Source organism: Callorhinus ursinus, unplaced genomic scaffold (genome assembly GCF_003265705.2).
Source record: "Callorhinus ursinus isolate GAN/ISIS: 27379988/994484 unplaced genomic scaffold, GSC_fseal_2.0 scaffold1, whole genome shotgun sequence".
In the NCBI taxonomy this organism is placed as follows: domain Eukaryota; kingdom Metazoa; phylum Chordata; class Mammalia; order Carnivora; family Otariidae; genus Callorhinus; species Callorhinus ursinus.
The window spans coordinates 53,268,979-53,295,652 of NW_027397063.1; the positions used below are offsets into that span (position 1 = coordinate 53,268,979).

A 26,674-nucleotide genomic window follows, 5' to 3' on the forward strand; every position below is an offset into this window, starting at 1 on the left:
ACATAGACAGTAAGCTCCTTGACATTAGTCTTAGCAGTGTGTTTTGTTTCTGTTTTTGTTTTTGTTTGTTTATTTGTGAGTTTGTTTTTTTTTTTTGAATCTGACTCCAAAACTAAGGGCAACAAAGGCAAAAATAAACAAAGGAGATTACATCAAACTAAAAAGCTTTTGCACAGTGAAAGAAACCATCAAAAAATAAAAAAAGCAACCTACCCAGTGGAAGAAGATATTTGCAAATGATATTTGATTAGGGATAATATCAAAAATATATAAAAAACCCAATTAATAAAAAAATTTGATTAAAAAATAGGCATAAGATCTGAATAGATATTCTTTCTAAATAAGACGTACAGATAGCTAACAGGCACATTAAAAGATGCTGAATGTCACCAATCATCAGGGAAATGCAAATCAAAACCACAATGGGATACCACCTTACACTTGTCAGAATGGCTGTTATCAAAAAGACAAGAAATAACAACTGTTAATGAAGACATAGAGGAAAAATGAGCCCTTGTGCACTGCTGGAGGGACTGTAAATTGATAAATACCGCAGGATTTCACTTAAAGGTGGAATCTAAAAAACAATAGAAAACAAAACCCAGATTTATAGATACAGAAAAAGGATTGGTAGTTGCACAGCAGGGGGGTGGCACAAAATGCGTGAAGAAAATTAAGAAGTACAAACTTCCAAGTATAAAATAAGTAAGTCATTAGATGTAATATACAGCATGGGGAATATAGTCAATAATATTGTCTTAAGGGATGCCTGGGTGGCTCAGCTGGTTAAGCCTCTGCCTTCAGCTCAGGTCATGATCCCAGAGTCCTGGGATTGAGTCCCACATCGGGCTTCTTGCTCAGCGGGGAGTCTGTTTCTCCCTCTGCCTGCTGCTCCCCCTGCTTGTGCTCTCCTTCTCTGCCAAAATAAATAAATAAAATCTTTTAAAAAATAATAATATTGTCTTAATTTTGTATGGTGATGGATTGTAACTAGAGTTATTGAAGTGACCATTTTGCATTGTATACAAAGGTCCAATCACTATGTTGTATACCTAAAATAATGTAATATTGTAGGTCAATTATATTTCAATAAAAGAAAAATAGGTAGCAATTTTATGTAGAATAAGAGTGAAGATTTTGATGTTTTAATAATATTGAAAGCTACAGTCTCTCACTATACTTTAAATATTTGGGATGATGGAAAGTAGAAGAAAGAAAGATGAATGGGTGATGAAGAGAAATAAAAAGAAAGCTTAGCATCTCAAAGAAGGCAGGCAAGTAGAAACAATCTAAGTCAAGTCAAAAGAAAAATAGACCTTGAATAAAACCACAATTTTCTTCAAGCACAAATGATCAGTAGGAACCTCATAATCCTAATAATGTGTAAATATGATCATATGTGTTTATGAAAGCAAACACCAAGGCTGGCTCATAAGTGTCTTCTGTGGTTAGATCGGCAGAGAGAGAACAAGAATTTTTTTTTTTTCTCATTTAGGACAAGAGAGAAGTTCATAAAGCACAATTAAGTACCATTTCCATCTAAGCATTTGGACGAGATTGATGGATTCTCAGAAAGTGGAAAGTGTTGGTCTTTCTCCCTCAAAGAATGATGGGTAAGATAAAATGGATCTAAACCGTGTATCATCAAGGACAAGCCATTTTCTCTATATCCTCTTGGAAATCGAATCATATGCAGGATTTTATGTAGGGATTTCTGGTTTGAATAAGAACATCACAAAATGAAAAATGGCAGAAACTGTCAAGGGTCTTTCAAAAACTTAACTTGTCAGAAAAGTTGGCTACCCTTTCTAGAAAGTTGGGCTACCTTGTCCAAAAAAACACATATATTACATACGCTTCAATAGCGTTTTTTCCCCTCAAAGTGTTTATCTTTAAGAAACCATCTCTCTATTTTGATGAGATAAAGGGGCTTCTGGCTGTAGCATAGGAAGGGAGAGAGGAAGAGAGAAAACCCTACCACATGTTGAATTACTTTGTGCTTAATTTCAAATCAGCCATTTCAATGTGAATGTGATAGAGAGTTCCAGGAGGGCATTTTACTATAAGCTAATGAAATGAGAGACATGGGGAGCAGAAGACATGGCAGGAAGGCACAGAGCCCAGTTCTAGGGCTCATTCTGTTTCTGCCATACAGGTTTTGTAATTAAGGGTCAACAATCACTCTTATGGGCGCCTGGGTGGCTCAGTTGGTTAGGCGACTGCCTTCGGCTCGGGTCATGATCCTGGAGTCCTGGGATCGAGTCCCGCATCGGGCTCCCTGCTCAGCAGGGAGTCTGCTTCTCCCTCTGACCCTCTCCCCTCTCACGTGCTCTCTCTCTCTCAAATAAATAAATAAAATCTTAAAAAAAAATCACTCTTATAATTGCAAAATATTTAAGATCTATCTAGATCTAATGTTATTGTGTAATAAAAAAAAAAAAAAATTGGTCTTTGTCTCAGGTTCCCAGCACAGAGCTTCTGAAACCCTTGAATTTCCATAGTAAAGTGTTTGTTACTCATGAGCCCCTTGGTTCACAAATGAGACTACACTAATGAAACTTACAGTGGGCCCCCAGATAGTTACAGCCTGGGGCCTGGTCACCAGACAGACCAACCTCTTGATCAGAGTTGGACTTTGAGCCAGCCTGAACTCTGGAGAGGTGAATGAAGCTAGAAACTGAGTTGAACATGTGGCCAATGATTTAATCAGTTATGCCTGTGTAATGAAACTCCAAGACAGCCTCTGGAGACAGGCTTGATGGAGCTTCCTGGTTAGTGATGCACTGATGTGCTAGGAGGGTGACCTGCCCTAATTTCATGAGGGGAAGCATGGAAGCTCTGAGTTTTGAGCCCTCCCAAATCTCACCCTATATATCTCTTCATTTGGCTGGTCCTGATTTTTATCCTTTACAATAAAATTCTAAGTACAGCACTTTCCTGAGTTCTATGTGGTATTATAGTAAATTATTGAATCTAGGGGTATCATAAAAGCCCCTGAATTTGAAGGCACTCTGTTGGAAGTGCCAGTGGCCTGGAGACTCCCAACATGCAGCTGGCATCTGAAGTGAGGGCAAGTTCTTGTGGGAACCATATCCTTAAACCTGTGGAGTTTCACACTAACTCTGACTTTTTAGTTCCAGAATTGAACTGCAGTATACCAGTCGATGTCAGAATAAATATTATTTGCTTGTGTGAGATCAGAAATAACTAATGCTGAAAGGAACTTGGGGTGGGGAAGGAGGAAAGGATGGCAGAGGAGTAGGGTACCCTGTTCCAACCATTCCCCTGAATGGATCTGGATATCTACCAGACCACTCTGAACACCCATGAAATCAGCCTGAGATGAAAGAAGATAGATCTGGATCTCTACAAACAGAATATCGCAGGGGGTTAGTTTCAAGTTATGAAGCAGGGAGCCATGATTCTGCAGGCAGATATCTGAAGATAAACAGAAGGGGGATGGAGCTGTCAGGATCCTGCACCGCTGGTGGGAGATAGTTTCCTGCGCTGGGGACAGGGCACCGACTCACAGTAGCAGTGGGGAAGGGACTTTAGGGCAGCCCCCTGGACTGAAACCTGGAGTGGTGGGCTGTGCATGCAAACTAGGGGCAGCTGGCAGTTTTAGAAGCACAAAGGGCAGAGATGTGCCCAACCTGGAAGCTGAGGGGCACACAACCTGGGATGCTGCAGTTTTTAGCAGCACAGACAGAAAAGGAGAGTGTGGCCTGGAGAGCTCACTGAAGAACAGACTGTGATCTCTTGGCTCTGAGGCAGAGGGTTGGAAATAATCTCTTCTGCTCTGACTCTCAGAAGAGACATGGAAATCCACCAGGGAAAGCTGCCAGAAAACAAAATCCCCCCAAAAACGGTTTTCACTGAGCCCATTCCCCCTACACCCCCCGCACAGGGGGCAGGCAACTCTGCCCAAATAGGGTTGCCCAAGTAACACCATGGCAGGCCCCTCTCCTAGAAGACAGGCTGGGAGAACAAGAGGCCAACAACCTTAAGGTCCCTATAAAACAGGTGCCTCTTGCTTGGGTTGTGGTCAATAATCTGTACTCTGTACATTCCCTCAATAGAGTACAATAACTTGTTCCCCCTCAATAGAATGACTAGGAGGAGGAACCCCCAAAATAGGAAAGACTCAGAGACTGTGACTTATGCCACAGATTTACAAATGGATACAGATATAACCAAGATGTTGGAAATGGACTTCAGGGTAACAGTTATGAAGACAATAGCTAGAATGGAGAAATCGATTAATGGCAACATAGAGTCTCTAAGGGCAGAAATGAAAGCTGAACTGGCAGAACTTAAAAATGCTATCAATAAGATCCAATCTAATCTAGATAATCTAACAGCTAAGGTAAGCGAGCCAGGAGAATGAATTAGTGATCCAGAAGACCAACTGATAGAAAAGAAGGAAAAAGAAGAGGCCAGGGAGAAACAACTCAAAATCCATGAAAACAGAATCAGAGAAATAAGTGACACCATGAAAAGTTCCAATGTCAGAATTATTGGGATCCCTGAGGTGGAGAGAGAGAGAGGACTAGAAGATGTATTTGAGTAAATCATACCTGAGAACTTCCCTAATCTGAGGAATGAAACAAACATTCGTGTCCTAGAGGCAGAGAAGACCCCTCCCAATATCAAGGAAATAGAAACAATTTTTAGAAATTATTATCAACAATTATCTAACTATATACCAATAAATTAAGCAGCCTGGAAGAAATGGATGCTTTCCTGGAAACCTATAAACTACCAAGACTGAAACAGGAAGAAATTGACAACCTGAATGGGCCAATTAACCAGTAACGAGATTGAAGCAGTGATCAAAAACCTCCCAAAAAACAAGAATCCAGGGTCTGATAGATTCCATGGGGAATTCTACCAAACATCCAAAGAAGAAATAATACCTATTCTCCTGAAGCTGTTTCAAAAAATAGAAACAGAAGGAAAGCTTCCAGACTCATTCTATGAGGCCAGCATTACCTTAATCCCCAAACCAGACAAAGACCCCATCAAAAAGGAGAATTTCAGATCGATATCCCTGATGAATATGGATTCCAAAATTCTCAACAAAATCCTAGTTAATAGGATACACTACATTACAAGGATCATCCACTACAACCAAGTGGGATTTATTCCCCGGATACAAGGGTGGTTCAACATTCACAAATCAATCAATGTGATAGAACACATTAATAAGAGGAGAGAGAAGAACCATATGGTCTTCTCAATTGATGCAGAAAAAGCATTTGACAAAATACAGCATCCTTTCCTGATTAAAACTCTTCACAGTATAGGGATAGAGGGGGCGTTCCTCAAGTTCATAAAATCCATCTATGAAAAACCCACACCGAATATGATCCTCAATGGGGCAAAGCTGAGAGCCTTTCCCTTAAGATCAGGAACACAACAAGGATGCCCACTCTCTCCACTATTGTTCAACATAGTACTAGAAGTCTTAGCTACTCAATTAGACAACAAAAAGAAATAAAATGTATTCATATTGGCAAAGAAGAAGTCTAATCCTTTCTCTTCGCAGATGACATGATACTTTATGTGGAAAATCCAAAAGACTCCATCCCCAAATTACTAGAACTCATACAACAATTCAGTAATGTGGCAGGATACAAAATCAATGCACAGAAATCAGTTGCTTTCTTATACACTAACAATGCAACTGTAGAAAAAGAAATTAGAGAAACTATACCATTTACAATAGCACCAAAACCCGTAAGATACCTCGGACTAAACCAACCCAAAGAGGTAAAGGATCTATACTCTAGGAACTACAGAACATTCATGAAAGAAATTGAAGAAGACACAAAAAGATAGAAAAACATTCCATGCTCATGGATCAGAAGAATAAACATTGTTAAAATATCTATGCTGCCCAGAGCAATCTATACCTTCAACACCATCCCGACCAAAATTCCAATGACATTTTTCAAAGTGCTGGAACAAACAATCCTAAATTTATATGGAATCAGAAAAGACCCCAAATCGCCAAGGAAATGTTGAAAAAGAAAAACAAAGCTCTGGGACCACGTTGCCCGATTTCAAGTTATGTTACAAAGCAGTGATCATCAAGACAGCATAGTACTGGCACAGAAACAGACATATAGACCAATGGAACAGAATAGAGAGCTCAGATATGGACCCACAACTCAATGGTCAAATAATCTTCAACAAAGCAGGAAAAAATATGCAATGGAAAAAAGATAGTCTCTTCAATAATTGGTGCTGGGAAAATTGGACAGCTATATACAGAAGAATGAAACTTGACTGCCTTCGGTAGTCAAGATAAACTCAAAATGGATGAAAGACCTCAATGTGAGACAGGAATCCATCAAAATCCTAGAGGAGAACGAAGGTGGTAACCTCTTTGACATCGGCCACAGCAACTTCTTTCAAAATACATCTCCAAAGGCAAGTGAAACAAAAGCAAAAATGAACTTTTGGGACTTCATCAAGATAAAAAGTTCAGCACAGCAAAGAAACAGTGAGCAAAACAAAGAGGCAACCCACAGAATGGGAGAAAATATTTGCAAATGACTACACAAAGGGCTGATACCCAAGATCATAAAGAACTTCTCAAATTCAACACCCAAAAAACAATCAAGTAAAAAAATGGGCAGAAGACATGAACAGACACTTCTCAAAAGAAGGCATACAAATGGCTAACAGACATATGAAAAAATGTTCATCATCATTAGCCATCAGGGAAATTCAAATCAAAACCACATTGAGATAGCACCTCACACCAGTTAGAATGGCAAAAATTGACAAGGCAAGAAACAACAAATGTTGGAGAGGTTGTGGAGAAAGGGGAACCCTCTTACACTGTTGGTGGGAATGCAAGTTGGTACAGCCACTTTGGAAAACAGTGTGGAGGTGCCTCAAAAAATTAAAAATAGAGCTTGCAATGACCCAGCAATTGTGCTACTGGGCGTTTACCCCAAAGACACAGATGTAGTGAAAAGAAGGGCCATATGCACCCCAATGTTCACAGCAGCAATGTCTGCAATAGCCAAACTGTGGAAGGAGCTGAGATGTCCTTCATTAGATGAATGGATAAAGATGTGGTTCATATATACAATGGAATATTACTCAGCCATCAGAAAGCATGAATACCCAACTTTTACATCAACATGGATGGGACTGGAGGAGATTATGTTAAGTGAAATAAGTCAAGCAGAGAAAGTCAATTATCACATGGTTTCACTTATTTGTGGAACCTAAGGAATAGCATGGAGGACATTAGGAGAAGGAAGGGAAAAATGAAGGGGGGGGAATCGGAGGGAGAGATGAACCATGAGAGACTATGGACTCCAAGAAACAAACTGAGGGTTCTAGAGGGGAGGGGGTTGGGGGGGATGAGTTAGCCCGGTGATGGGTATTAAGGAGGGCACGTACTGGGTGTTATACGAAAACAATGAATCGTGGATCACTACGTCAAAAACCTAATGATGTATTGTATGGTGACTAACATAGCATAATAAAATTAAATTAAATTAAAAAAACTAATGCTAAAAGGAACTGGGAACCATTTTTTCATGTAACCTTTAGCACATATGTTGAAGGGGCACTTTTGTTTATTGATATAAGACTGGTAAATCCTCACAAATTTGGGTTAAAGACATGACTACTGATGAATTTGGTGGTTTCTCTGACCTTAAGTGAACGGTAAGGAAAAAGAGTACCATGGCACCTTTATAATCTTGCTGCTCTTTGAGTCCTCAAAATGATTACTTGTGTAAGTACAAGCATTAGAAATATGTTGAGCAGATTCTGGGTCAAGTTTGTCTAGTAAAGAATCTCATTTGTATCTCGCAGAGATTCTACAGCCTATAACATGAAACCACACTTGATACCTGATGACCACTTCCATTTTCTACCGCATATAAAAACTGCTGAATCATATTCCAAATTCACAAGATTTCATTCTCATTCTGCCCATAGCCTGTGGGTGGAGGAAGGGAAACAGGTGGGGACAGGTGTGGTCATGGTATTAGGTTTCTGGTCTCATGCTACCTGCTTCTCAAAAGGCTCGTACATCAAACAGTAGTGAGTGATGAGAGACAAAAAGGCGCCATCAGGTTTCTCTCTTTTATAGAGGAGTTTAGACTTTCAACATGATGAATTCTCTTTGATAAAAGAATAAAGAGATGCATTGTCTCTAGAGGAAGATGCTGGGGTTTCCATCGTCTTCACAACAGGCTAAGTGCCAGCTAACCATACCTCCTGTCTCCTCCTTGTTTTGTCTCTTCCACATAATAAAATGAAAGACACAGATGTCCAGTTCTACTCAAATATTTTCTTTTAAACTACAGAGATAGACTGCTACCTCCCTCCATTTGAAGGACTGAACTTTTATAAGAAAAGAAATAACAAAAAAGACAGTTTCGTTAGAAGCTGCTGAATAATGAGGCCATGAGATATGAACAGGACATGTGACCCTTTAAACATCATCAGAAGTATCAGTGCTGTAGCCACTCAGCCATATGCCCAAAGGAGCAGACACCAGATCCTTTGGCTATACCTTGTTCTTTCTTTCTCCCTCTTCCTCTAAAGTTTTAATTAAATATATAATATTTAAGTGATATCAGGACTATGAGAAAATTAAATCCTTGGTCAGTTAGTATTAGCTTTTATTCAGTGAGAAAATGAGTTTCCCTGACTGCCCCTGGATCCAGCAGGGACTGCATGTGAGTGTTTCACAGGGAAATTGTTTGTATCCCAAGGGCTGAATTATCCTTGCAATCTCAGTTAGTGTCACTTTAAGACTAAATGCATCCTAAAAATGGAAATTTAGAATTTGAGCAGTCTGAGAGCCTTTCACTCAACAAGTACAGCTATTGTTTGGAAAATTTACCCATTACATTTTTCCAGTTCTTCTTTCAGCTTTTTTCTGTGCAGAGGACTACACTTCTAGATACATGCAGACAAATTCACACATCACATCCAGCCAAGGTGTAGTAAACTACATTCACACTCTACTCCTTTACCCATTAACTTTCAAAACATTCACAATATTTGTGAAGTCACAGTTCCTAGATTCTTGTTTACACCAGAAAACCCCAATCCCTGGCCTGTATACATATTAAAACTTATGACTGCATCAGTTTATTGGGTGACAAATTAAATTGACTGTGACTAAAAATATGTCAGAGTATATGATGGAAATTCACAGCTCAGATTCAGATTCTAGAGAGTGGCCACGGAGTCTCTACATACGCCAGTTAGAAGCTATCTCTACATCCCCTCCAGTCTCTGTACAAGATATGTGCACCTTCTCTGGATAGCATCTATGTTGATGATTGGGAGTCAGTGAAATAGATATGACATCTGTTTTTAGTCTTCAGTTTTGCTCAGACACAAATTAATGCACGAAGACATTGACCATTCCTTAGTTTCCACCCTGAGCATATCTCTTTTCTTGTATAATGAAAATAGTACAGGGGTGCCTGAGTGGCTCAGTCAGTTGAGTTTCCAACTTTTGTTTTCAGCTCAGGTCAGGATGTCAGGGTTCTGGGATTGAGCCCTGCATCAGGCTCCATGCTCAGCAGCGAGTCTGCTTGAGTTTCTCTCCCTCTCTCTCTGCCCCTCCCCCTGCTTGCACACTCTCTTTCTTAAACCAATCAATCATCTTTTTTAAAAAAAAGATAATAGTATATAACTTAAAGCCAAAGAGACCCAATTCTTCGCCTCTCATTTATCAGTGAGTAATCTTCCATATGTTAATGTTGGATATGTCATATCAGTATGTTTTAGTTTCTTCATGCGTGAAAACGAGGATAAGGATGCCTATTTTAGAGGATTATTGTATGGATTGAGTGAAAAGTTATATTTAAATACCCAACATAAAGGGTGGCCCATAACAAGTACTAAAAACATGTTAGATTCCTGCCCAAGCAGAAAAGTCACAGGCCTAAGGCAACATCTGAATAAAAAAGGAACATTTAGAATAGATGAGTCAAGGTCAGTAATGTTTTCTTTCCAAGGTGGAGAACTGCTGTGCAGTTGTGTATTAACTTTTCCTTAATTGTCAACTCCTCATCCAAGAAGTTATAAACTGTTCCCTAGACAGCCATACAAAAGAGAAAGAGTGAGGAAGAAAGGGGAAAAAATGTGCCCTTCCCTCCTTTACTACACTGTCATTTTGGTTTAAATATCATCATTTGCATATTTTTTATCTGAACTGAGAAAGGCAACTTTCTCATACCTAATCACCAGGAAGCAGCAGGCAGCAGCTTTGGAAGCTTTTATCAATATGCCAAATTTTATTTTAGTTTATAATTTAAAAGTGAGAGTGAAGTGACAGAGATGGTATCATTTCAAAGATTTTCTTTTTTTAACTTTTTAAAAGCTCTTGCTCTCTCTCTCTCTCTCTATCTCTTTCTCTCTTTTGTGAGATGGAGTAGGAGGAGGAAAAACATGGTAATGAAGTGAAAAAATAAAATGAGAAATACTCAGGATCCAGAAAAGGAAAAAGTAGCAATACCATCCAATCCCTCCTCCTTCTTCATATATACAAACTATCAGAATAGCTAAGGATCATAAGGTGAGAGGAAGCAAAAACAACAACAACAACAAAAATTAAGCGGGGTGGGACATATAGATTAGGAGAGAGAACAATATCAATAGCCCTGCTACTTTATTAAAGATGATCATTTTGGGGTAAAGTGTTAAACTTGAATGTCTATAAAATTAAGCTAGAAGTTAAAAAATTACATAGAACTGGCTTCAATCTACCTTTTGGGAACAAATACTTCCAATGTGACAACAACTATTATTATCACTACTACTACCACTATTACTACTACTACTCTACCACACCTACTACTACTACTACCACCAATAATCATAACAAAAATATATTTCCTTTAGCTTAATATATAACAGGCAATATTTACTTAAAAATGCAATTTGAAGCAGGTGCCTGAAAATGTAATGGGATTAGATGGGAGTATGATAACATCCATGAGCTCTCTTACCCTATGAATAACCAGATCTAACCACAAGATCCATTTCCTCTATAGGCTCTCCATATATGTTCAGAGTGACAATATAGAATTTTCTTTTCTCTTTATTTCCTTGTGTCCTTCCTCTTTACTCCTTGAGGAACAGGTGTCTTTGATAAGAATAGGAACCAGACATTTTTCCTCATAATAACTCATGAAAGCAATGCTATGTGAGTTGACCAATATTATCAAGAGACAGATGTTTTTGGCCATAGATGCACTGCTCTGAGGATTAGATCTTTCAGAAATATCTGCTGAAGATGCATAATAAACACTGGATACTCCCTTCCAGGACAATCTTACGGCCACAAAAACCATGGGGTATGCTTTGTTGGATGGAGCCAGTACCCATTGGCAGAATTAGGAACAAAGTCAAATGACCAAGAAAAACTTGAAAAAGTATAAAAAGAAAGGGAGATCCAAGAAGACACTGTAGATGCCCTTTGTCTCAATGGAAAAAATTAAAAGAACAGGAAGGGAAGATTTTTCAACATCCTTGAGTCTCTCTACCAAACTCAATGCCATTCTGCATTGTTATCTGGATCTATGTCTTAGCTTGAACTACTCCAACTTCCTGGTTTCCCATGGCTTCACTCTTTATGGATGCTCTTTTTCAATCTCCTGTGCATGCTCTGCTTCATTTATTTACTGTATAAATTACTGGTATTTCTCAAAGTGTGGTCCTGGTTCTTCTGTTTTTCTCAGCCTTAGAAACTTCACAGGATAGTTCTTTCTAATCTCATGGCATCAGTTGTCAAATACATACAGATGACTAACACACACACACACACACACACACACACACACACACACACACCCCAGATGTCTCCTGAGCTCTACACATGAATATCCAACTACATAATTAAGTGCTTCTACACAGAGACTTCTGAAAATCAGCATGTCAAAGCTAAAATTCTATCCCCCAACAAATTTACTTCTATTTATCATATCCCAGTAGTTGCTTAAGTCTGATATTTAGTTGTTATTCTTGACTCCATTCACTCTGCCACCCCCTCAATCCAATCAATAACGGAATCCCATGGAATCTAGCTCATAAATCCCTCAAATTGTTCTATTTCTCTACATTGTCACTGTCACCACTGTCATTCAAGGCAATATCATATTTCTCTCAGAGCACTAAAATACTCTCCTAATTGGCCTCTTTATCACTGAAGTTACTCTCCTCAAATACATTTTCTACTTTGCAGTCAGAGCAGTATTTCAAAAATACACAATTTCACATGGCATCCTTCTTTGTGAGTCTTTAGTATCTTGTCACTTTATTTTAGATGTAGTCCAATATCACCCCATCCTCCACAATATACATACACTCTACTGCTCTGCTCATTTCTCCAGCCCCATCCCTAGTTTCTCTTTCAAAATCTTATACTCAAGCAGTAATATGTGTATCCTATATCCCCAAAAACACCACGTAGTCTTTTCTTTCTTTTTTTTTTTTTTGCTTGAAACATTCTTCCCCTCTCAGCATCTATTAGTGTGCCACTGAAAACGATGATGTTTATCCAAAGAAGACATACAAATAGTCAACAGGTACATGAAAGGTGCTCAACATCACTAATTATTAGAGAAATACAAAAATACAAATCAAAACCACTATGAGATACCACCTCACATCTGCTAGAATGGCCATCACTAAAAGATAAGCTGTTTGTGAGGATGTGAAGAAGGAAGCCTTGCACACTGTTGGTGAGAATGTAATTGGTTCAGCCGCTATGTAAAACAGAATGGTTGTTCCTCAAAAAATTAAAAATGGAAATACCATATGATCTACCAATCTTCTGTATATATATCCAAAGGAAATGAAAACAGGATCTTGTAGAAATATCTGAACTCCCATATTCATTGTAGCATTTATCAGGATAGCTAAGTCATGGGAACAACCTAGATGTTAATCACTGGATAAATGGATAAAGAAGACGTGACATATATATATTCAGCCATGAGAAGAAAAAAATCCTGTCTTTTGCAACAACATGGATGGAACTTGAAGGCATTAGGCTAAATACAACAAGTCAGACAGAGGAAGATAAATACTGTATAATATCAATTATATGTGGAATCTAAAAAAGCTGAACTCATGGAAACAGAGACTAGAATGGTGGTTACCAGGTGCTGAGGGGTGGGGGAGAGGGAGATACTGGTCAAAGATAGCTTCCTTTTAGAAGATGAGTAAGTTCTGGGATCTAATGTACAACATAGTGATTACAGTTGATAATACTGTATTAGATACTTGAAAGTTACTAAGAGAGTAAAGCCTCGATGTTCTCACCACAAGAAATAGTAATTATGCAATGTGATGCAGGTGTTAACTAAAGCTATGGTGCCTGTCATTTTGCAAAATGCAGATATATCAAATCAACAGGTTGTACTTGTGCAACTTAAACTTACACAATGTTATATGTCAATTGTATCTCAATAAAGCTAGGGCATGGGGAACAATGAGTTTTAGAGATAAGCCCTGGATTTGCCCCTTACTAAGTATGCAACCACTAGAAGTACACCTGGGCTTTCTGAACCTCAGTTTCCTCACTGGTTTCTTAAAATGATTAGTAACTATTTTAGAGGTATCTATATTAGGGCATAAAATCCATAGATTAACAATTTAATATTATAACTTCCAATTAATATTGCTGAGCTTCAACCATTGTACCTATAAATGAAAGACAATGTTACCTTAAAGAGTAGTTGAGGATTAAAACACATATGTAAAAGTGGTCTATAAACTTTACACATTATTATAATTAGCTCTTATTGTTAACTATGTGTAATATATAACAATATTAACTACTATTAATTTATTTTATATCAAATAATATGTGCTCAATAAATAGTCCTGAAGAGATTTATGAATTAAAGAGAAATATATTACTTGTCAACATCCCACTGCTAAAACTCACCAGCAACAGCTAAACTAGGAAAAAAAAATAGGTTTTCTAATTCATTGCAACAAAAGAATAAAGCCATGAGGAACTGTGGAATGTCTTAGTAAGAAGGTGTCAGAAAGGACTTGTTATAGGAACCAGGCTTCTATTAGGTGGTTTGAGGAAGATTTTAATATATATGGGGTTTGCTTAGAACTGGATGCTGTCATAGAGCATTTGTATAATCAAAATTTACTTTGTCACCTCATTAAAAGTATTCATAAGAACACATATATTTATTGTTTTAACCTTGCTTTACAAAGAGGTACAGAGAGGGAGAGAAAGAGATCACCTCATTAAATAATAATAGAGACAAAACATCTTTTAACATCACTCACTTAAAATAATTATGCTGTGTTTTCTGACAAAAACAGTATTTATAAAATTTATCTGTAAAACACACTTGCAGAAGTCTGGGTGAAGATGGCAGGATAGGGGACAATTATCTGCTCCCCATGGAACCCACAGAAAGCTGGCAGGCAAATGAAAAGTGGAGAAGGAAACCCCATCTTCTGTGTAATGAGTAGATACCAACAATTTTGGATCAAAACTTATGAAGAATGTTTCATTAATGTGTAGATCAAAAAAGCAGTCTCTCACTGGAATCCCTCACACATGGGCCACAGGCATCCTGAGGCCTCTTTCCTTGGGGATGAAGAGAACAAACAGAGGGCAGACAGCACTGAGGGGCTTGGTATATGCCATCTCTTTAGGAGGCAGGGAGGATGGGTTTCAGGGTGGAATGTGGACAGAAAAAAGATGGAGAAGCAGCAGGTAAAAATAGGTGGGTAAATGCTAAACCACCACAGAAGGCTATACCTGTGCTGAGCTGATTGGGAGCTCAGCTGTGCAACTCTTGCTGATCAGGAAGGCAGAACCTAACAGAATGAACATGTCACAATGGTAGAGAATCCAACGAGTAAATCTATTAATACTGTTCACTGTATTAAGAGATCAAGTATAGGGACACCTGGGTGGCTCAGTTGGTTAAGCATCTGCCTTGGACTGAGGTCATGATCTCTGGGTCCTGGGATCGAGCTCCACATTGTGATCCATGCTCAGCAGGGAGTCTGCAACTCCCTCTCCCTTTACCCCTTCCCCCTGCTCGTGCTCTCTCTCTCTCAAATAAAGAAATAAATCTTTTTTTAGAGAGATCACATATAAAAATATGTTGAAAAATGTTAAATATATATTCAGAAACACACACCTTTCTCATTAGGCAAATAAATCTGAATAAAATACATGATCTTTTTTATTTTTGTTTATCTGCTATTTCTATGGATTTGCCTATTGTGGATTTTGCATATAAATGGAACCATGCATTAAGTGACCCTTTCTGTCTGACTTCTTTCACTTAGCGTAATGTTTTCACAGTTTGTCCATATTGTAGTATGTAGTACTTTGTTCCTTTTTTATGGCTGAATAATATTCCATGGTATGGAGATACATTTTGTTTATCCATTTATTAATTGTTGGACATTTGCATTGTTTTTACATTTTGGCTATTGTGAGTGCTGCTGCTGTAAATATCACATACAAGTCTTTGTTTAAATATCTGTATTAGTGTGCTAAGACTGTCATAACAAAAAATACCGTAGATTGGGTGGAAAAAAGCGACAGAATTTTTTTTTTCCTTACAGTTCTGGAGCCTGAAGACCAGGATCAAGGTTGCAGTAGGGTTGGTTTTTCCTTAGGTTTTCTCCTTGATTTGCAAATGGCTGCCTTTGCACTGTGTCCTCACATGGCCTTTTCTCTGTGAGCCTACAATCTTGGAATCTCTTTCTTCTTATAAGGACCCCAGTCATTTTGGATTAGGGCCATATCCTTATAACCTCAGTTAACTTGAATTACCTCTTTAAAGTCCCTATCTCCCAATATAGTTACAATGTAGTCATATCAGGAGTTAGGGCTTCCATATATGACTTTGCGGGAGTGGAGGGAGGGGGGCGGTACAGTCTTTAACAACAACTTTGGGGACTATGGTAATTTTATATTTAACTGTTTGAGGAACCACCAAAGTGTTTTCCATGGTGGCTGCACCATCTTACATTTCCACCAGTAATACATGAGGGCTCCAATTTCTCCATATCCTCACCAATGCTTATTTTCAAAAAAAAAAAAAATCTATCTATCTATCTATCTATCTATATATATATATAGAGAGAGAGAGAGAGAGAGAGAGAGAGTGATTCCAGTGGGTATGAAGCAGTATCTCATTGTGGTTTTGATTTCCATTTCCCTCATGCATTTTCTTAATAACATTAAGAATCTTTTCATTTGCTTACTAGCCATTTGTGTATCTTTGGAGAAATGTCTATTCAAGTCTTTTGCCCATTTTTTTAATTGGGCAGTTTGTGTTTTAGTTGTTGAGTTATAAGAGTTGGATTCTTGCTAATATTGCATTTTATACATGCATATGTCTTACAAGCTCATATATAATAAACACACATATGATTTCTTTCTCTCAAAAGCCAGTATCATGTTTAGATGTAAAACATTTAATTGCATTCCTATTAAAGTTAGTACCAAGAAAAGAATATTTGGTATCACAAATATTTGACACTGTTCTGTGATTAGAGATCACTATAAATAGACAAGATAAAGAAATAAGGTATGTACCAATAGTAAAGCAGAAGCAACACTGTCATTATTTAGATAGACCATATTTATATATCTATAAAATCAGAGAAAAAAACCGTAAAAGCATTAAACCAATAAGAGAAGTTTGACAGGAGTCTGTGCAAAGTCAACATATAAAAACCAATAGCTTTTCTACATATTAGCAGATGCCAGTATAAATATAAAGAAAGAAAGCATCCCATTTGCAGCAGCATTGTGTTGCAGATAACAGGGCAGTAGAATTATACTTGAAAAGCTATTAACCACCTTTAAGGTTCAGTTTCCTTATCAATAAAATGGGTACAATGATCCTCATTCTGTCCTACATCAGAGAGTTATAATAAAGATCAAATGAGTAAAAGCTTGCTTGGTGAGATACAGAGGATTATACAGACATTGCTGCCACTAGGATATGGCAGAACTGATTGGCTGTGTCCCTAATCCTAATTTCACTGGAGAAATTCACAGGCATTTGATCTCTTTCAAAGTCCCCAGGAGCTCCTCACTCAAGAGACATTTTGAACTCTGATTTGTCTCATCAATTAATATGTTGTTTTCTTTCCAGGTGGCTGTGCAGTCATCCAAAAGAGCTGAAAGTAGGATTAACTGTTATGACAAGATTTAAAATAGCTGGCAATTATATTAGCTCTTACAAAAGAAAAGAAATGCAGCATAGAAACAACCTAAGAGTCCTGATTATTTTATGTACAAAAAGAAGGTAAGGATATTTTGGAGGAAACTTAACATTATTGCATGGTGATGAATTTTTAGGTTAGGCTTACTTGCACAGTTTTCATGTGTAATTTAGGCATTATCTTCTCTATGGTTAATGATTTAAAGTGGGGGGCAGATGTGATACCAATCATTGAGTCACTTGAGATAAGAATTCTGTGAGTGTACTCAGTTCTGATTATGGACTAGAGTCACCAAGAAGCTATTTTAAATATCAATACTCAAGCTCCAACTGCAGAGATTCTCATTTAAATGGTCTAGATGGTATCCAGGGTATTGGTCTTTTTAAAAGTATTGAAGGCAACTCTAATGTGCAGCCATAAATGAGAGCCATGTAGTCTATGGACCTGAATGGAATACTCACTTTACCCTTCCTCCATTTAACTTCCTTCTTATATCTGTATTTTTTTGCTTCAAGCAAACTATGAAATGCTAGATTTTTATGCCATCTTTTAATTAAGTGACATAAACATCTTTCATTTAATTTTTTTTCAAAAATATGAATTATCCAAGTCTCACATAACTGATGAGGTAAGTGAGTAATGGTTAGGATCCATTAACTCACCCTTCAGATAGGCCCTAGCAAATATTTAAAAGCAGTAACAGAACTACCACCCAGCAACAGGGAAGAGTGCTGTATCCACGTGAAATTATTTGAGGGGATTTAGAGAAAAAGACAATAATTAACTTGCATTTGGATTTGGCTAAGGGGCCATGAGTTAAGACCTGAAAATTATATGCCTAAAATAGATCTTTAATATTGGCAAGCCATCTGGATCTTGACTTTATGTGTTATCCAAAAAAATCATTGCACCCTTAATAGACTGAATATCTCTGTAAATGAAGGGAATATTCATTTCTTCACATATGGTACAGCCTCAAGTATACTGCTTATGCTGCATAAAATAATAAAAGGAGATCCATTCAAAAAACAGGTTTTTTTTTTAAGATTTTATTTATTTATTTGAGAGAGAGAGAATGAGAGATAGAGAGCACGAGAGGGAAGAAGGTCAGAGGGAGAAGCAGACTCCCCGCTGAGCAGGGAGCCCGATGCGGGACTCGATCCCAGGACTCCAGGATCATGACCTGAGCTGAAGGCAGTCGCCTAACCAACTGAGACACCCAGGCGCCCCAAAAAACAGTTTAATAGTGACACCGATTGCTGGGAAATCAGATAGTCTCCAGTCATTTCCCAACCAAATTCAGAATTTCAATTTTACTTTAGTCACACACCAGAACCAAAGCCATCACACACACACACACACACACACACACACACACACACACACACACCTCCCTGTTTTTTTTCCAAAACAAAACAAAAAAACCAACAAACCCAAGCCAATCCAAAATTTGAGGCTTACCTTAAGAAAATGATATTTATAATAAGTATTTTTTAAAAAATTCCTCATGAGGCAAATTGTGCTAGAGAGGAAAGGTAAATTTCTTGGAGAATCTTTACCTCTTTTTCCCTGTTTTACTCAGTTGCTAGAGCCTGAAGCTCTTTAAGGGTAGAGACTTACAGGCTTTAGTCACAAATCGGCAGTAACTGTTGCATTAAAATGAGCTATGCTTTACCTCTGCCTACCCAGACTTGCCTGATGTCTAGTAGTTAGAATATGTACCTCTATCTCTCTTTTTCAACAAAGGCAACACTGCTGAGGATCAAAGTGGCTTTCAGTTAGCAACCAACCTTAGAACTTACTGCCATTCTCTGTTCCTTGAGTGTGGGCATCCCATGGAGCTAGGAAACCTCAGGGGATGCTTATCACACAAAGCTGTCCCTCAGAACCTACTCCCGGTCTGATTTACTGCTGGCCCCGGGATTCCCTCTACTGAGCTTTATGCCAGCTTTATGACCAATCTAGTAATGTCAGACCACAAGAGAAGGACAGAATATGATATCTCTGGAACCCAACAAGATGAGACCACCATATAGTTTCACACAACCCCTTGCCTATGATCTTCTCAGTTTAGCCATTTTGGCTTCAGAATAGTAGCAACCTTGAATCTTGTCCTGAGATACCACGGGAATCAGACTCATGGGGAATTGCAAGTTGGGTCTTGTATTAGTCAAATTCCCTGGGTTGTAAACAACAAAACTTGACTTTGGTATATGTTAGGGGAAAGCCTACTTTAGAACAATATACTGAGTGGTTTGTGTAAACATGGCTTAGGAAAGACAGGGTCCCTGGTATTTCTGAGGATTTGATTTGCAGAAATTTCCAGGAGATTTCAAACTATTGATCTTCAGCCATTTTATGCCTTTGGGTCAGTCAGTCAGACTGCCACGGACATCTTTAAGTAGTCTCATTTCAGTCCATTCACAACTCCAATACACTGTTGGTACTATGTCATTTAACTTGAGAGGAATTTGCCTCACCTAGTTCGTGCCAGAATTACACTCAAAACATACTCAGAACCAAAGTTCCTAAGTCAAAATTTTATGTTCTTTATCTTCCCATATTGCTTTCATGACTTAGAAGAAAGTTGCTGGAAAGACATTGAAGTTAATTGTGGTGTGTTCTCTTCTCCCAGGAGAGTTTGCTGTGAGATGCTGAGATGCTACAGGGAGGTTTAGAAGAATGAGGGCTTTCCTAACAAGCAGTATCAGTTATGGAAAAGCATGGCCTTGGGAATCCTATAATACAAGTTGAATTCTGGCCTTTTCTCCTATTAACTGCATGACCTTGAACAACCTTCTTGTATCTATAATCTAGGAAAAGAAATACCTATCTTAAAAGAATTAAATGTGATGATGTAGGCAAATCTCCCAGCAGAGTGAACCTAAGTGACTTTAATAGAATGAAGGAAGAAAGAGAAATAGAAAATAATAGAAACTAGTAAAAAAATAAAAAAGAATAGAAATAGGGAAAAGCCAAATGGGAATAGAACTCATCTAGGGAATCTATGTCACTAAACCAGAGGCTTATGTTGTCTGAAGATGATACAAAATAGAGATAATCAACAGGGCTGTTAGGGTTTGATCGACTGGCCTTCTTAGAAGTAGAGGATACAAAACTTAGGGACCACTGCAAGAAGCAAAAGATAGCTGATGGGGCACTGTGATTATTCACCAAGGAGGAGATGAGATTCCATGCAATGCCAGAGATGGAAATATCACCTTAACAAGCATGGACAGCCCCCAGTGGACTATAAAATTCATTTGGTGGCTGTGATAATTCAAAAGAGCCAGGTGGCACATCAGTAACAAGGGAAGACATAAATTTTAATTTATGAGGCTCATCAATGTCCTGGTCAGAAAGGGACAAACTCTACTCTTCGGCTCAATAATCCAATCTAAAGGGAACAGAAAGTATTTTGAAGTGAAACTCATCACTACTAAAGAACCCTTTTAAAAAATTATTGTGTGTGTGTGTGTGTGTGTGTGTGTGTTTGGTGGCTAAATTGTTGACAGGGTAGTGTGGTAGGGAAACAATCAGTAAATTTTTGAATTATATATAAGCTAACATTTCACATCCTCAAGGCAATTTCTTTACTGAAAGTCTGATGGCTTTATGAGGAAAAGTAGGGCTGACCAGGCTTTGTGTCCTGCCAGGAAAAGAAAACTTGCTTATATAATACAAACATGATTCTAAAATGAAAATACATTTTCCTTTACTAACACACTCTAAAAAGTAATTATCTTCTTTGAGAAGACACAGAGAACATGACAGGCACAATTCATGAATTTGCTAAGTATTCTTTGCGGCAGACACAGTCCATGTTGTTTTCTACACAACAGACCTTCCTACATAAATTCTTGTGTATCTACACACATGTACCATACGTCTGAGTGTCTAGTGCATGGGCCAAATCAAGCAGCTGCTCAATAAAGATTTAAAGAATGACTGAGGCCTCACTAGTTTACTTTTAAAACTTATACCATCTTTATATATTTATTCTCTCTATATCTATCTTTTATCTACCTATTGATCATCTATCTTCTATACTGATCTATATACATACATATATGTGATATATAGATAAATATACATACATATATATACATATACATATATAGATCTATATATTGATATAGACTGTTCTGTATCTCACGGTCACCCCCATCCCAGCCACTGCCACCTCAGCCTGGTACAATTACAATGATACCTAAACCCCAGCCCCATTCCACCACTATCCAAACTGCCCCTCACATTTATCAATAGAGCTCTTTCTCAAGTACAAAACCACCCCTAAAAATAATATCACCATTTGTTTCCTCTCAAATGTATCTCCATACCCTCACTCACTTCCACTTTCCTGGCTTTATTTTCCATCGTATCACTTGCCAGCATCTGATGATATTTGTGTGTTTTTATTTTAGTTTACTTGCTTATTGTCATTCTCTGTTCATATTACGTGAGCTCAGCAGAAGCAGAGACTTTGATGTATTCACTTCTCTATCATTAGTGCTTGGAACAGAGCTTGGCACTAATAGGGGCTCAAAACAATTTTTTCCAATAATGAATGAATTTCTCTACTACCTAGGTAGAGCACAGGGCCTGATACAGAGCAAGCAATCCAAAAATGTTCATTGAATAAATGAATGAACACATGGACATATCAAAATTGAAAACATGTCTTAGAGGTACCTAAAGACTAAATCTCCTCCTCTCTATTCTCCCTCCTTCTCTGATTCAGTCTTATGGTTTTGCAGTTAATGATCAAATCTGTGTGAATGCTCAGGTTGAGCAAGACACAGCAGGAGAAGGCATTGGGCCTCTTCTGCCTACCTAACCAGCCCATCTGGGTCACAGCATGCCTTTACTCCCCACCCCTTGAAAAACTGGCATGAACCAGAAATTAATAAATTGACAATATTCTGCTTATATGTGTAATCAATTAACACTCTGCCTACTCATTCATTTCTTTCTGGGCTTCCTCCAAAAGCTCTAAATCTAACAGACAGTGGGGAACAACTGTGAGACTATTATCCAAACGATTTAAATGAGAATAAAAAGCTTCCAAAAACAGAAGCAAAATATTCACAAGATCCACACTCCCTCTCCACTGAACTAAGCCATCATATGCACATTTGCAGAACACACTTCACAAAAAATCTAAAGAATTTTGTTGAAAATCCTTTAAAAATCCATTTTTCTAATGTCAAGAATCACGAGAATTACATTAATGTAAACTTATTTGAAACAGATTTCTCCCTTTTAAAAAAAATGGATGGAGATCCTCTAAGATCAATTAGTTAAGGTATTTCTCATCTTTATTACTATGATCGCCCTTCTATTGCTAATTTTACAGTTATATAGGAATTTTGTTTTATTTTATTTTTTAAAGCTGTATTTATGAGAGGGGCGCCTGGGTGACTCAGTGGGTTAAGTATCTGCTTTGGCTTGGGTCATGATCCCTGGGTCCTGGGATCAAGCCCCGCATCACCTGCTGGAGGGTAAATCTGCTTCTCCCTCTTTCTCAGTTCCTCCCCCCTACTCATTCTCTCTCTCTCTCTCTCACTCAAATAAATAAAATCTTTAAAAAAAGATTTATTTATGAAAGAGAGAGCAAATGAGCGAGCATGAGCAGGGGGAGGGGCAGAGGGAGAAGGAGAGAGAGAATCTCCAGGAGACTCCTAGCTGAGCACAGAGCCTGACAGGGTCTTGATCTCACTTCCCCAAGATCTCACGACCTGAGCAGAAATCAAGAGTCCAACACTTAACCAACTGAGCCACTGAGGCACCCTGGTTATATATGAATTTTAGTTCATTTTTTAAAATGTAAGAAAAAAATAATCACAAATTTCTTAGAAAAAATGGTAAGAGATACAAATAACTCTAAAACAATTGACCACTCATTAAGCAAATATTTATTGAGTGTCTACCAAATGTCAAGTGCTGCTCTAGGGGCTGCAGATATAGCAGTGAACAAAAGAGACACGTATTCATGCCTCAAGGCACTTACATTCTAGTTGGGCAGGGGGATGTGGGCATATAACAAAATTAAAAAGTTAAAAAAGATGTGCAAGATGTGCCAAATGAAGCAAGGAAAGGAAATGGGGAGGTTGAATGGGTTAGTTTATTTATTTTTTTATTATGTTATGTTAATCACCATACAGTACATCATTAGTTTTTGATGTAGTGTTCCATGATTCATTTTTGTGTATAACACCCAGTGCTCCATGCAGAACCTGCCCTCTTGAATACCCATCACGGGCTAACCCCTCCCCCCACCCCCCTCCCCTTTAGAATCCTCAGTTTGTTTCTGAGTCCATCGTCTCTCATGGTTCATCTCCCCTTCCGATTCCCCCCCCTTCATTTTACCCTTCCTGCTATCTTCTTCTTCTTCTTCTTCTTTTTTTTTTTTTTTAACATATTATATATTATTTGTTTCAGAGGTACAGGTCTGTGATTCAACAATCTTACACAATTATTTTAAATAAAGGGCCATGAAACCCTTACTAAGAAGATATTATCTAAGTAAAGACTGCATGGAGGTAAGGGAGGCAGCCAAGTGGATATGTGCAGAAGGGACTTAGATACCATATCTCATCTTTGATTTCATCTGTGCACTTAAAAAGCACATCTCTGTGAATACTATGTTATTTATGGCACAGAGTTTTGAGTGAGGAGCAAAAGTTGTATTTTGGAAGTTTACCTGCTCTTTTCAAACTTGTAGCTCTCCTCTTTTCTTTCCGAACAATTCATTTTTCCTCACTGTACCTCTATTACTCATTTTTTTATAATGAGGATATTAAAATATTTGGGTAGATCTGTCATGGGATTGATTCTACTGTGTAATGATCAAGACATTTGTTGCATAATTATCAGAAAACTGTGTTTTTTAGCACAATTCAAGGTACTCACATGGTTCATGATCCAGAAACAGGTTGAGGAGTCTGAATATTCATTGTTCTCTCTGCCCCAAGGCTCATTAAGTTTCCTTCTCTTAAACTTTATAAAGGAAATACATAAGCAGAATTGGGGGGGTAGTTATTTTCTTTGGGCAACTTGTTCAGGCTTAGATGCTCCCATCCCTGTTGGACCCTTCCTGTAGTCAACTTGATACTGACCAAGGCATATCAAATTATTTGTAAACAGAAGGTCTGTATGGATAAGTTGCACCCAAGACTCATAGAATAAGAGATTGAGGTGGAAGGAGACTGCAGGTGAATCTCTAATGTTTAGCCTTTTAGGAATACAAGGGATTCTAAGACGTGAGAGGTAAGTGGCATGTCAGTTACATCAGAAAGGAAAGCAAAAATGTGGACATTACAAAGAAGAGAAAGAAAATGTGCTAAGAGGGACATAACCGAGAAAGGCACAAGAATTCATCTTGTTAATATGGTATGGTTAAAGCATATTTCATTTAGAAGGAGTTGGAAGTTATGGGCTGCTAAAAAAAAAAGGCAATGCCCTGCTGTTTGAGAATATTTTATTTATCATATTCTTGTGTGACATCATCTTAACCTCCAAGGCATTCCTCTTCTCTTACCTCTTTTCCTTCCCTAAGCGCTACTGCTTTTCCACTGTTCCCTCTCTGGGCTAATACCATTGCCATACACTCAAATGCTCAGGCAAACAATAAATTAAACTAAACCAAACTAAACTAAACTAAACTAAAATAAAATAAAATGAAATAAAATAATAAGATAAAATAAAATAAAATAAAAAAAGTTATCCTTGACTTTTCTCTTTCATTAGTGCTTGGAACAGAGCACCCCACATTCCTACCTTTCCTTCTCTAGATTAGACAGCCACCTTCTCGATTCTGAAACATCTCTTTTTCATCTCCCTACTTCCAGTTTTGCACTATCTTCCAACACCAATCTATTTTCCATAACGTTGTCAGAGTCATCTTCCTAAAACCCAAATCACATCATATTTTGTTACTTCTTTAAACTCTCAAAAAAAAAATTAAAAAAAAAAAACCTCTCTAACATCTACCTATGAATTTCAGGTTAGGAGCCAAACTACCAATGTGCTATCCTAGGCTCTTCAGGGCAGTCCTGTTGCTACCTCTTAACAACTATCTCTTGACACTCCTAGTCCACACACTGAAAACTCCATTCCTGTTAAGCTTTCCCACTTCTCAGAATGGCCATCCTCGAATGCCCAGTCCTTGGCTTGGCTACCTTCTCCTCCCCTGTAAGACTCAGCTTAGGAATCGTCTCTTCTAGGAAATCTTTTGTCATTCCCCAAGCTGGGCAAAGGGACTATCCTACCTTGTCCCACAGCTTTTTCTACATAGCTCATACTAAAAAAGGAACTATGATATTTATTTATCTTTAAGCCCTGGAATAGTCCTGGCATATAATAGACGTAAATTAATGTTTGTTGAATGCATAATTAAATGCATGCCAATCTATTGGGCTCCTGAGTAACAAAGAAAAATAAAATAGGCTGACTACTTTCAAAGAGCTAACAGTTTATTATATTTGGTTGTGGATTTCTCTGATAGTTTATATAATGATGTAAGTTCCTTGAATAAAGATGCTTTTGAGTTATGACGAACAGCCCTAATGTTTCATTTGTACTTAAATTTGAAGGGGCTTGTTTATTTCTGAGTTGGCTTTGAACACCATTTGCTACCATATTACCAAATTCAAATGATCCAACCCGCCTTTCAATTAAGTGAAAGGAGCAATGACTTACAGGAACTGTAAATGTATTAAAAATGTCACAATCACTTTATTTATAGAGCAACATAAAAATGTAATTCAGGTACTTTAAAAAAAATTGACACAAACTAAGCAGAAAGATGAGCCAGAGGGGATTACTTAGTGATCTAAAACTCAGCTCTGCAATATCTTGAACCTCAGCTTCAAATCCAGCCTGGGTCAAGACAACCTGTCATTCTCCAGAGACCAAGCACTGCCTATCTCCTAGTTCACTGTGTGTGTTTTTCATATTGCTTGAGGACTCCATGTACTTAAAAAACCTCACGGAATTTTCTTATAAATGATAATGCTATCCCTAATAAGCTTAGCCAAATTCAGAGAGCTTCTTGATATATAACTGGCAGCTTTGGATAATGCCCTCGGGTTGTTAGCCATTCTACAAAAATCAAGTTCAGTCAACACTTCAGAACTTGAGTTTGCTAGAAAGTTACCTCATGCCACTTTTTCCGCTCACCCAATGTCCCATAATAAAATGAGTGTATAATTACTATTAACTGATTTTGCCTGAGTAACAATCTGTTACTTAAAAGCAGTGAGAAACATGTCTTTGTTTTTTCAAGCATATAGGAGGAGTGACCCAGTCAGGTTTCTCACTTCTATGCTTCCAACTTTCTGTGCACTATCCACATGGCAGAACAAACAGAATAGAAGGAGACATCTGCATATCTTGGAAATTTTATGATTGATAAGCCTTGCCCTGTCAGTTGAAGACATGTGCATGA

General features: G+C 37.9%; 1 long non-coding RNA gene across 1 annotated transcript in view; it reads left to right on the top strand.

Annotated features, from left to right (window-relative positions):
- The first annotated feature begins 1,577 nt into the window (after nucleotides 1-1,577).
- LOC141374267 (uncharacterized) overlaps nucleotides 1,578-26,674 on the top strand; it is a 41,342-nt gene continuing 16,245 nt past the window's right edge. Inside the window, exon 1 of the long non-coding RNA XR_012381014.1 lies at nucleotides 1,578-1,613. This is a non-coding gene — a long non-coding RNA (uncharacterized lncRNA). The remainder of the gene's footprint in view (nucleotides 1,614-26,674) is intronic.